General features: G+C 42.7%; 1 pseudogene; it reads left to right on the forward strand.

Annotated features, from left to right (window-relative positions):
* Positions 1 to 1,814: 1,814 nt before the first annotated feature.
* On the forward strand, positions 1,815 to 2,020 carry LOC142259404 (U2 spliceosomal RNA; annotated as a pseudogene).
* The last annotated feature ends 11,166 nt before the right edge of the window (positions 2,021 to 13,186 follow it).

Genomic DNA, 13,186 nt, shown 5'->3' on the forward strand with positions numbered 1-13,186 from the left:
GTTTGCTTTAGAATAAACAATAACATCATAAAGGTATAGCAGTACCGTTTCAAAGTTTCGGTGTCCCAAGCAGCATTCCATCAGCCTCTGGAAGGTTCCTGGCAAATTGCACAGCTCGAAGGCCATGCTTTTGAACTCGCAGAGACCCATCGGGGTGGCAAAGGCGGTCTTCTCCCGGTCTGCCTCAGCAACGGACACTTGCCAATAGTGACTAGTGAGATCAAGGGTAGAAAAATAATTTGCAGTTGTCAATGCAGCTAGCTATTCCTCAATACAGGGGAGTGGTGCTGTCCTTCTTCTTTAACAGGACCAACGGAGCTGCCCAGAGGCTACAACTGTCACGGATAACCCCAGCCTCCTTCATGTTGCTCAACATGTCCTTGGTACACTGGTAATGTGCAGGTAGATTTGGCTTATATCTCTCTTTGATGGGTGGGTGTGCACTTGTGGGGATGTAGTGTTTGACCCCTTTTATTTTTCAAAAGTCTAGCGGATGTTTGCTGAAGACTTGCTCGTATTCTTGCACTAGCCTGTAGACCCCCTTCTTGTGATGTGAAGGTGTGGAGTCAGTGCCTACGTGTAATTCCTTACACCACTCCTCTGGCTGACTTGGTGAGCTGTCACTGAATGGGTGGGCTGAAGCAATGGTGGATACTGCTGTTTGGATAGCATGTGTATCTACTGAGAACAGCTTATCAATGGTGGCAAATCGGAGCAGCTTAATCTTTTGCTCTCCGCAGTTCAACACTCTCATGGGCACTCTTCCCTTCCATATTAATGAATAAAACTATGATGTAAATAGCATATAGATACCCCATAAATGCAGATAAAAGTAGGTTATGGGAAAAGGGGGAAGAGAGAAACAGGAAAATAGTGGAATAAAGTATACCTTCCAGGTGGGAGAGGAAATGGCAGCACAGCCAGTGGAGGTGAAGCAAGGGGAGCCTGCAACTAAAGAGTTGAGAGCGTTATCACATGGTGACTGAGCCTGATTGTAACGGGAGCATAGAGGTGCCGATCCTGTCTTACCTGCGTTGGTGTAGAAGTGGGTGTCCTGTGGTGGAGTCAGCTATGTGCAGTGGTGGCCGTGGGTTCTTTTATGTGCGACCGTAGTAATAGCTGTGCCCACTTCCTGTATGGGAGTGGAATGCAGTGAGGCTAATGGAACGCACACCTGCGCATTTGTGTTTAACGTCGCGCATGTGCAGAACGGAGAAAAGGCTGCGCTCACTTCCTAATGAAAGGGAGTGAGACGCAGCTGGGAAGGGAAGGGAAAAGATTAGGGTTTGGGGATGATGAAAGGGCTTTCTACGGGCAAGGATGGCAAAGGGTGGCAGTGACGGAAAGTCAGGCAGATGGTCCTGTCCTGTCCTGTCCGTCCGTCTTTTTGTATCATGAATTGGAAAGACTGCAAGGGGGAGGGGAGGTGCTTGTGCCCAAAAGGAGGAGTTATTCAGATTCATTGCAGTGGGCGGCGGCTGCAAAAAGCACCATTCTCCTTGTTTTTGCTCTGCAAAACAGCCTTTTCAAGGGTTTGGCTTGGGTGACAAAATGTCTTCTGTAGGCGTGGGTTTGTCTCCCTCTCCCTAAGATGTGTCCGGTATAGGCCAGGGTGCCACTCAAGGCCGTAACCAATTCGGGTTATAGCTTCTCGGCCTTTTGGCTAAGATCAAGTGTAGTTTCGGAGGACGCTACCTTGGTCGGTACTGGAAGGTGCCTGGGATTGCACGTCTGCCGGCCTTGAGGGAGTGTGTGTGCCTTCTGGTGACACATAGCCCTCTTGTGCCTGGACGGTTCCCAGGCAACGGGAGGCGATCACCTTTGTTATTTTGAAGTCCTACTGATAAACAGAAAAAAAAAAAATTAAATCTGTTCTTATCAGTTTAATATCTGATACGTCCCCTCTCTAGGGACCATATATTAAATGGATTTTTAGAACAAGGAGATGGAAAAAATCTTGCTCTGTCCACTCCACGCATTGACCTGGTATTGCAGTACCTGCAGGACCGGTGCACCCCTTCTTAACCGAGTTTCCAAAAGCAGAACTCAATTCACCTGATTCAAATGAGCCCCATTAGTGAATTGAAAGAAAGCAAAAACTTTATATGCACCTCAATTTGGCCAATTCACTTTTCACACTTTCACCCTTTTTTTTTATCTTTCACACCTTTTACTTGCTTTATTGATGCAAAAGCTGTGCCAAATAGCAAACTCATCTCCACTCAACTTGACCAACTCTGCTATGTCCCGTGCAGTATCTTATTCTCAGTCTTATCTAGATCATTTGCAATTGAATAGAATAGATCCCTTTTGGACACATTGGATTCAGCTGCTGCAGTGACTGCAGGTGTTAGAAGATCCAGACTTGGCATCAGGTGCTGTCTATCAGATTCCACTCCAATTAAAGCTTCCATTGTTTTTCGGTGTTTTCTTTGAGCAATGATGATGTCTTTAGTGATCTGTTGGCTCCCTCTCCTGGAGGAAGAGTTTGCTTGCTCTTGGACTTTCAAAAAGAGAGGTCATGATAGACATTTAGCTTCTGAGCCCAATTGGGGACAGTCATGGGTGATGAATGTTTTGCAACCTGCTGCGAAGCCTGATACCGCAATATAAGGAACGTCAAATACTAAGAATGGGCGGCCTATGAAAGAATTAGTACTTTCATTAAGCATACTTAAACGGCTAATTGGGAATAGACAAACTGTAAAAAGCCCTCTGAGAAAGCCCCTCTCTATCCTTTGTCAGTAAGCTTTTCTGTAGTCTGCCTGTTGATGTATTTTCCGTTTGAACAGTGCACAACATGAAGTGACGGAACACTGGCTTGTCACAATGTCCCCCGCTGACATCACAATAGCGCTGCTGCCTAGAAAGCCAGCTGCGCAGCAGAAGTTGCTCTTTGGGTGGGATGGTGGGCTAATGTATCTATTCCTGCTTGGTGAGAGTTTGACATGATCTAGAGCAACGAGTTCCAGCGGCTAGCGGTTGATTATTGGCTGTAATGGGGCTTTCTGGCTGGTGCTAGCCTTTCTTCTTAGCACACAGGAACCACAATCCCTACACCATGCTTCGATGGATTCTCTCATCCCAGCCCAGTAAAACTACATATTTCACACAGTTATAGGCAGCCCATGGGCATTCACCTGGATTAAAACCCATAACAGCTCATAGACCAAACAATCAATCTACCACTGGACCAAAGACAGGAAGCTAAATCCACTGCCTGCGGTAACTAACTTAATCCTATAGGCTACTCACACAACAAACCCAAGAGAAAGGAAAAAAACATGGCTTCGATTATCCATCCAATGAAAACGCATAACCATTGTGAGCCATTGGACAATGCAATTGCACACATGGTGACATGGTGCACGGCCCAATGAATCAAGTCTGTACTTCATATTCACGGTTTAAGCCCTTGGGTTTTAATGTGTCCAGAGTACATATCCAGAAAGATTCCCTTTTTTTGTGCTAAGCACAAGTCAACAATACATTGTAAGCAGATTCTATTACCAGTCCCACACCATTTTGTGACGTATATTGCTACTTGAGAGTACAATGGGTCAAATGACCATGATGCACATACAAAAATTTTTTCCAAAGCCATAGTGAAAACATTTGTACTGAGGAAAGAAAATTTCCACATGACCTATCTGGAGAAACATTCTGGATCAAACAACCAAAAATAGTCAAGCAGGTAAATACACACCTATATGGATAACAGGATGATATGTGTTCAATTGTATAGCGTCATTGCCATTAAGGTACAAATGGAAAACTTGCAATCCTATATAGTGAAGGAAATGAACACATATCATATCAAAGAACACAGGAACATGGGTGTGAGAAAAACCTCAATGTTTATACTTTGTTCTTTATAATGGTGTGAACATGTATATGTCTCAGTACCTTATGCACTTGAGAATTCTAGTGAGTAGATCATGAAAGCCTATTTCAGAACTGGAATCGGTAAATAATTGTAGGTGGAATCTAAATGAAAAGATGGTACAAGTGTTATCATGACACGTGGGCTATAACACAATGGACCGTGTGACAAAGAAGAAAGGAGAGAAAGAAGAGGAAGAAAATGCAACTACCTGTAACATTACGTGATAGTCACTGGTAAGTATCACTTGACAATTCAAGTGAAAAAGGATTCCTTTATTAAAGGGTTCTCAGTCGCCTCAGGATCATGAAATACTAGGGTAAATGATATGAGAATGGGTAAGAAGCACCACTAAAGGAAATATGAGATGCAGGACATATATCTATAAACCCCTGAACTACATGATAGAAATAAAAAGAAGAAAAAAGAAAAAAAAGAAGAAAGAAGAAGAACACATAGAATGCGGAAAGAGAATGGGTACAACTACCTGAGTTACTGCAGGGAGGCCCCTGGTTGGTATTGTGAGGGTTAGTGGAATTCCTTCACTGAAGGGTTCTCAGTTGCCTCAGGTTCGTGAAAAATGCTATAGACAAATAATGCCCGGAGAAAAGGGGTTCATATACAGCGAATAATGGTAATACAAGGTACATGTGTCACATGTAATAGTATATATATATATATTGTACTAAGCTCTACACCAGAAATAGAAAGTAGTCCCTCTGCCTTCTGTCTAGGTGCCCTGAGTTATGTCCTGTAAACTGTCACAGGGACCCAGACACACATGTGTAGTAGGGGAATATCCCTGCTGAGATGCCAGTGCTAGAGCACTCGTTTGCTGTGGAGTTGAACGCTATGTGAGCAGTTCTTACCTTCAATGAGCAGAAGTCTCTTTTTTCAGATTTCAATATCTCTGTGGGTATCTGGCAGAAATATGGAATACTCTTTACTGCTAAGACCCTGTACACCACTCCCACTAAAGGGGGCTTTACACGCTGCGACATCGCTAATGCGGAGTCGTTGGGGTCACGGAATTTGTGACGCACATCCGGCCGCATTAGCGATGTTGCTGCGTGTGACACCGATGAGCGATTTTGCATCGCTGCAAAAACGTGCAAAATCGCTCATCGGTGACATGGGTCTCCATTCTCGATTATCGTTACTGCAGCAGTAACGATGTAGTTCATCGCTCCTGCGGCAGCACACATCGCTCCGTGTGACACCGCAGAAACGAGGAACCTCTCCTTACCTGCCTCCCAGCCGCTATGAGGAAGGAAGGAGGTGGGCGGGATGTTCCGGCCACTCATCTCCGCCCCTCCGCTGCTATTGGGCGGTCGCTCAGTGACGTCGCTGTGACGCCGCACGGACCGCCCCCTTAGAAAGGAGGCGGTTCGCCGGTCACAGCGACGTCGCCGGGCAGGTAAGTATGTGTGACGGGTCTGGTCGGTGTTGTGCAGCATGGGCAGCGATTTGCCCGTGTCGCGCAACAGATGGGGGCGGGTATCCACACTAGCGATATCGGGACCGATATCGCAGTGTGTAAAGTAGCCTTTAATAAACTGTGTAAAGGATTTTAAGTAAAAATCCACAATAAACCAGCGCTAGATGGGTTTTTATAATTTTATTAATAGACCACAAATAAAAAATTTTTTGCTATCCTTGTTTCAAGACAGAGTATTTGATAATATACAATACACTGATTATTACTAAAACCAAGGACCACATAAAACAAGGACCACATAAAATAAAAAATGAAAGTAATGAGAATAAAATTCTTTTGTATAACCAATTAACTTCGAGGTGATACAATATTCACATTGATTTAGTTTTACCAGTCTAATGTAATGCCCCGGCCGGTGGCATATATTTTGTTTGGTTAATAATTTAGACTTATACAATGAAAGATGTACTATACCACCCCTGGCTAACTTACAAGTTTTAAGTTGTACAATATAAGTTTGCGACGTTATATTCGCCCCCAGGGCCTGGGGGAATAAACCTCACATTAACTTGACCGCAAAAAACACCCCGGATTTCTCCGTTGATTAGGCTGGAACCGCTATGTACAGGATTGACCTGTTATACTTCCAGAGCGGACGTTTTGAGGCCAGTGGCCGCGACTAGTGCTGGCTCTGGGGGAGATGTATGGTTACCGACATCCCTCTTTACAGAGCCTTTATAACACTTCACAAGGCCACAAACCAGCCGGTCCCGTATTCTCCCAAATGTACTTTCGAAATCAAGCAGTACGAAGCCACTGAAAGCACCAAGATGTTGGCTGCGGACAACAATAAGATCAGCGGTAACTACTCAGCCTCTCCAGCGGGCAGTCCAGACCGTATCCAGTGTCAGCTGACTGATTCCACACAGGAGGAAGTTGCTTGGCAGGTTAGCACCACACAAGGCTCCGATCTGCTTCCAAACGAGCAATGCAGAACCGCTGGAGGTACCAATGTATCCTGGTTGCAGACAAAGGAAATGTCAGCGGTAACCTCTCAACCTCTCCAGCAGGCAATCCGTACCGTGTCCAGTGGAAGCCGGTTGATTCCACACGAGGGAGAGATTACTTGGCAGGTTATCACCGCACAGGTGAGGTAGGCAAAAACAGAGTCCTGATCCGACACGCGTTTCGGGGGCGTGTAACGGCCCCCTTCCTCAAGGATAACTCAGCTGTTGCCTAGAGCACTATTTATGCATATATTTAATTGGTTATAATTTGCATAAAATTAAACAATGTTTAAATTCAACCAACATTCAATGACCACTACATATATCAATTTGTGAAAGACCGTTCATAATAGCCATATAATATAATTATGTGCAAAGGTTTTTCTAAAGGTTTTTCTAAAAAGACCTATATATAGCCTTGCTTGTATCATCATATACTGGGAAGACAATGTGTATATATGCATATGCTTTTTTTCAACAATAAATTTAACAAAAGGACATCATAAAGGTGTAATATAAATTTGCTATAATATGAAAAGCCCCTTATATCTACATCAACCTTGGGCAAGTGAAGCACCAGTATTGGGCCCGCTTCTTTTCAACATATTTATAAATGACCTTGTTGGGGGCATGCGGAGTAGAATTTCAATATTTGCAGATGATACTAAACTCTGCAGGGTAATCAATACAGAGGAGGATAATTTTATATTACAGGGAGATTTATGTAAATTGGAGGATTGGGCTGAGAAGTGGCAATTGAAGTTTAATGTAGATAAATGTAAGGTCATGCACTTGGGTAGAGGAAATAAAATTTATAATTATGTACTTAATTGTAGAGCACTGGGTAAAACAGACACAGAAAAAGACTTGGGTGTATGGGTGGATGGTAAACTTCACTTTAGTGGACAGTGTCAGGCAGCTGCTGCCAGGGCTAATAAAATAATGGGATGTATTAAAAGAGGTATAAGTGTTCATGAAAAAAATATAGTTCTACCTCTGTACAAGTCACTAGTGCGACCGCACTTAGAATACTGTGTACAATTCTGGTCACCGATATATAAGAAGGATATAGCTGAACTGGAGAGGGTGCAGAGAAGAGCGACCAAGATTATTAGAGGAATGGGTGGGCTGCAATACCAAGACAGGTTATTAAACTTGGGGTTATTTAGTTTGGAAAAACGAAGGCTTAGGGGGGATCTAATCACAATGTATAAATATATGAGGGGACAATACAGAGACCTTTCCAAAGATCTTTTTACACCTAGGCCTGCGACTGGAACACGGGGGCATCCGCTACGTCTTGAGGAAAGAAGGTTTAATCATAATCACAGACGAGGATTCTTTACTGTACGAGCAGTGAGACTATGGAACTCTCTGCCGCATGATGTTGTAATGAGTGATTCACTACTAACATTTAAGCAGAGCCTGGACGCCTTTCTTGAAAAATTTAATATTACCAGTTATGTATATTAGATTTTATGACAGGGTATTGATCCAGGGAACTAGTCTGATTGCCGGATGTGGAGTCAGGAAGGAAATTTTTCCCCATTGGAACTTGTTTGCCACATTGGGTTTTTTTTGCCTTCCTCTGGATCAACATGTTAGGCTACGGGTTGAACTAGATGGACTTAGAGTCTCCCTTCAACCTTAAAAACTATGATACTATGATACTATGATATGATACCAATTTTAATATATATTATGCATATATACACATATATCTCCATGACAATCGCTTTTTTTTTTTTTTTTTTTTTCCTTCTCTCCGTATTATTATCAGTACCTATTACTCCTCTACCTATAAAAATATAAATTAATTAAAAGCAAACAGTTCTATATCATTATTGAGTCCATATGGTTTCAAGGTGTTCAATTCAAAAATCCATTGGCTTTCTGCTCGTGACATTTTTTTAATGAAATCGCCACCTCTCCAATCCTTAGTTATTTTTTGTACGCCCCATACTTGGGATCCTTTAAAGGACCCTCCATGTTTTAACACATAATGTCTGGATAGGGGGTGCTTAGTACATTTATTTTTAACACTTCTAATGTGCTCACCCACCCTTTTCCGTAGGGGTCTAATAGTTCTCCCAATGTATTTTTTCTGACAGGGACATTGAATGCAATATACTACTCCCTTTGATTGACATGTAATAAATTCTCTAATCATGACTTCTGACTGCCCCTGTAAGAAGGATTTCCGTGAAATATTTTTTGTATTCTTACATACTATACAGCTTTTGCATGGAAAAAAACCTTTCAGGCCAAATAATCCTCCCTTATTAGGTGCTGTAAGATTACGTATGGTGGGTGCCACTAAATTGCCAATATTGTTTGCCTTCCTATATATGAATATAACGTCGCAAACTTATATTGTACAACTTAAAACTTGTAAGTTAGCCAGGGGTGGTATAGTACATCTTTCATTGTATAAGTCTAAATTATTAACCAAACAAAATATATGCCACCGGCCGGGGCATTACATTAGACTGGTAAAACTAAATCAATGTGAATATTGTATCACCTCGAAGTTAATTGGTTATACAAAAGAATTTTATTCTCATTACTTTCATTTTTTATTTTATGTGGTCCTTGTTTTATGTGGTCCTTGGTTTTAGTAATAATCAGTGTATTGTATATTATCAAATACTCTGTCTTGAAACAAGGATAGCAAAAAATTTTTTATTTGTGGTCTATTAATAAAATTATAAAAACCCATCTAGCGCTGGTTTATTGTGGATTTTTACTTAAAATCCTTTACACAGTTTATTAAAGGCTACTTTACACACTGCGATATCGGTCCCGATATCGCTAGTGTGGATACCCGCCCCCATCTGTTGCGCGACACGGGCAAATCGCTGCCCATGCTGCACAACACCGACCAGACCCGTCACACATACTTACCTGCCCGGCGACGTCGCTGTGACCGGCGAACCGCCTCCTTTCTAAGGGGGCGGTCCGTGCGGCGTCACAGCGACGTCACTGAGCGACCGCCCAATAGCAGCGGAGGGGCGGAGATGAGTGGCCGGAACATCCCGCCCACCTCCTTCCTTCCTCATAGCGGCTGGGAGGCAGGTAAGGAGAGGTTCCTCGTTTCTGCGGTGTCACACGGAGCGATGTGTGCTGCCGCAGGAGCGACGAACTACATCGTTACTGCTGCAGTAACGATAATCGAGAATGGAGACCCATGTCACCGATGAGCGATTTTGCACGTTTTTGCAGCGATGCAAAATCGCTCATCGGTGTCACACGCAGCAACATCGCTAATGCGGCCGGATGTGCGTCACAAATTCCGTGACCCCAACGACTCCGCATTAGCGATGTTGCAGCGTGTAAAGCCCCCTTTAGTGGGAGTGGTGTACAGGGTCTTAGCAGTAAAGACTATTCCATATTTCTGCCAGATACCCACAGAGATATTGAAATCTGAAAAAAGAGACTTCTGCTCATTGAAGGTAAGAACTGCTCACATAGCGTTCAACTCCACAGCAAACGAGTGCTCTAGCACTGGCATCTCAGCAGGGATATTCCCCTACTACACATGTGTGTCTGGGTCCCTGTGACAGTTTACAGGACATAACTCAGGGCACCTAGACAGAAGGCAGAGGGACTACTTTCTATTTCTGGTGTAGAGCTTAGTACAATATATATATATATACTATTACATGTGACACATGTACCTTGTATTACCATTATTCGCTGTATATGAACCCCTTTTCTCCGGGCATTATTTGTCTATAGCATTTTTCACGAACCTGAGGCAACTGAGAACCCTTCAGTGAAGGAATTCCACTAACCCTCACAATACCAACCAGGGGCCTCCCTGCAGTAACTCAGGTAGTTGTACCCATTCTCTTTCCGCATTCTATGTGTTCTTCTTCTTTCTTCTTTTTTTTCTTTTTTCTTCTTTTTATTTCTATCATGTAGTTCAGGGGTTTATAGATATATGTCCTGCATCTCATATTTCCTTTAGTGGTGCTTCTTACCCATTCTCATATCATTTACCCTAGTATTTCATGATCCTGAGGCGACTGAGAACCCTTTAATAAAGGAATCCTTTTTCACTTGAATTGTCAAGTGATACTTACCAGTGACTATCACGTAATGTTACAGGTAGTTGCATTTTCTTCCTCTTCTTTCTCTCCTTTCTTCTTTGTCACACGGTCCATTGTGTTATAGCCCACGTGTCATGATAACACTTGTACCATCTTTTCATTTAGATTCCACCTACAATTATTTACCGATTCCAGTTCTGAAATAGGCTTTCATGATCTACTCACTAGAATTCTCAAGTGCATAAGGTACTGAGACATATACATGTTCACACCATTATAAAGAACAAAGTATAAACATTGAGGTTTTTCTCACACCCATGTTCCTGTGTTCTTTGATATGATATGTGTTCATTTCCTTCACTATATAGGATTGCAAGTTTTCCATTTGTACCTTAATGGCAATGACGCTATACAATTGAACACATATCATCCTGTTATCCATATAGGTGTGTATTTACCTGCTTGACTATTTTTGGTTGTTTGATCCAGAATGTTTCTCCAGATAGGTCATGTGGAAATTTTCTTTCCTCAGTACAAATGTTTTCACTATGGCTTTGGAAAAATTTTTTGTATGTGCATCATGGTCATTTGACCCATTGTACTCTCAAGTAGCAATATATTGTACTGTTATGTTGTACTATGTACTAATTACGTGTTTATATGGTTTTGTAACCCTTTATGATCTTAGCTAACTTTATCCTTGATAAAGACCTAAAAACAAGGTCGAAACGTTGGATGAATTATCCTTTTGCACAAATAAAGAATTTTCAGCATTCCAAGAGTTCTTTTCTTACGTTATTGATCACTATAGTGTGCCAGAGCTATTTCTATTGAATTGACTCTTATTTTTTCTGAGCACCTGCTATATACACAGTGACCCAGACATATTCAAGTTTCATTCAGAAGGCAGAGGGAAGCCTTAGCAGCTGAGCCTATATCTTGGCTTGTGAGCATTAGAACAGGCCGGCGATTACAGGGTAACATGAAAAATGTCCAGCTTGCATTATGACTAGAACATGACAATATCCTTTTAAGTACTAACCTATGATGCGTTCCTAAGCAGTTGATGTTATATGTTCTACATTTCATTTTCTGCATACTTTACAAGTAGTAGAATTTGCTTTGATATAGGCAACTGGATTTTCACAATGAAAAGGCAAAGGATAACGCCCGAAAAAGACGCCATACATTATGTCAGTGCCATCACTGACAAACCTGGATTGACCATGAAATACATCAATCCCCTTAAAGGTGAGTTAAAACAAGTTTTAACTAAATTGCCTTAATATTGTCATGCATTAGAATGACTGTCTTAGGTAATGATAAATATTTTCTACAGGAAGAGGAGTGTTTGCTGAAACTGAAATCGAAAAAGGGAGTTTTGTTGCAGAATATCGAGGCGAGCTCACGTATGCACTTACGATGGTAGACAACTACTCGAGATTTATGGTTGTGGTACAAGTCAAAGATCTAATGGCCCATACTGCAGCGAAGGTCTTCCAAGCACACTTATGCAGACCTCATGGCTACTCAGAGAGAGTCCTCACAGATCAAGGCACAGCCTTTGAAGCGGAAATCTTCAAGGACTTCTGCAGCTTTTACCGATGCAGGAAGATGCGCACTACACCCTACCATGCTCAAACCAATGGTTATCAACCTGCTCAGGACTTTACCCCATATTCCAGATGTGGCCTTACAAGTCATTTATAGAGGGGTAACAATACGTTGGGATCACCGGATCTAATCTCCCTTTTTATACACCCTAAAATCTTGTTTGCTTTAGAATAAACAATAACATCATAAAGGTATAGCAGTACCGTTTCAAAGTTTCGGTGTCCCAAGCAGCATTCCATCAGCCTCTGGAAGGTTCCTGGCAAATTGCACAGCTCGAAGGGCATGCTTTTGAACTCGCAGAGACCCATCGGGGTGGCAAAGGCGGTCTTCTCCCGGTCTGCCTCAGCAACGGACACTTGCCAATAGCGACTAGTGAGATCAAGGGTAGAAAAATAATTTGCAGTTCTCAATGCAGCTAGCTATTCCTCAATACAGGGGAGTGGTGCTGTCCTTCTTCTTTAACAGGACCAACGGAGCTGCCCAGAGGCTACAACTGTCACGGATAACCCCAGCCTCCTTCATGTTGCTCAACATGTCCTTGGTACACTGGTAATGTGCAGGTAGTTTTGGCTTATATCTCTCTTTGATGGGTGGGTGTGCACTTGTGGGGATGTAGTGTTTGACCCCTTTTATTCTTCAAAAGTCTAGCGGATGTTTGCTGAAGACTTGCTCGTATTCTTGCACTAGCCTGTAGACCCCCTTCTTGTGATGTGAAGGTGTGGAGTCAGTGCCTACGTGTAATTCCTTACACCACTCCTCTGGCTGACTTGGTGAGCTGTCACTGAATGGGTGGGCTGAAGCAATGGTGGATGCTGCTGTTTGGATAGCATGTGTATCTACTGAGAACAGCTTATCAATGGTGGCAAATCGGAGCAGCTTAATCTCTTGCTCTCCGCAGTTCAACACTCTCATGGGCACTCTTCCCTTCCATATTAATGAATAAAACTATGATGTAAATAGCATATAGATACCCCACAAATGCAGATAAAAGTAGGTTATGGGAAAAGGGGGAAGAGAGAAACAGGAAAATAGTGGAATAAAGTATACCTTCCAGGTGGGAGAGGAAATGGCAGCACAGCCAGTGGAGGTGAAGCAAGGGGAGCCTGCAACTAAAGAGTTGAGAGCGTTATCACATGGTGACTGAGCCTGATTGTAACGGGAGCATAGAGGTGCCGATCCTGTCTTACCTGCG

Source organism: Anomaloglossus baeobatrachus (assembly GCF_048569485.1).
Source record: "Anomaloglossus baeobatrachus isolate aAnoBae1 chromosome 7 unlocalized genomic scaffold, aAnoBae1.hap1 SUPER_7_unloc_2, whole genome shotgun sequence".
Lineage (NCBI taxonomy): Eukaryota > Metazoa > Chordata > Amphibia > Anura > Aromobatidae > Anomaloglossus > Anomaloglossus baeobatrachus.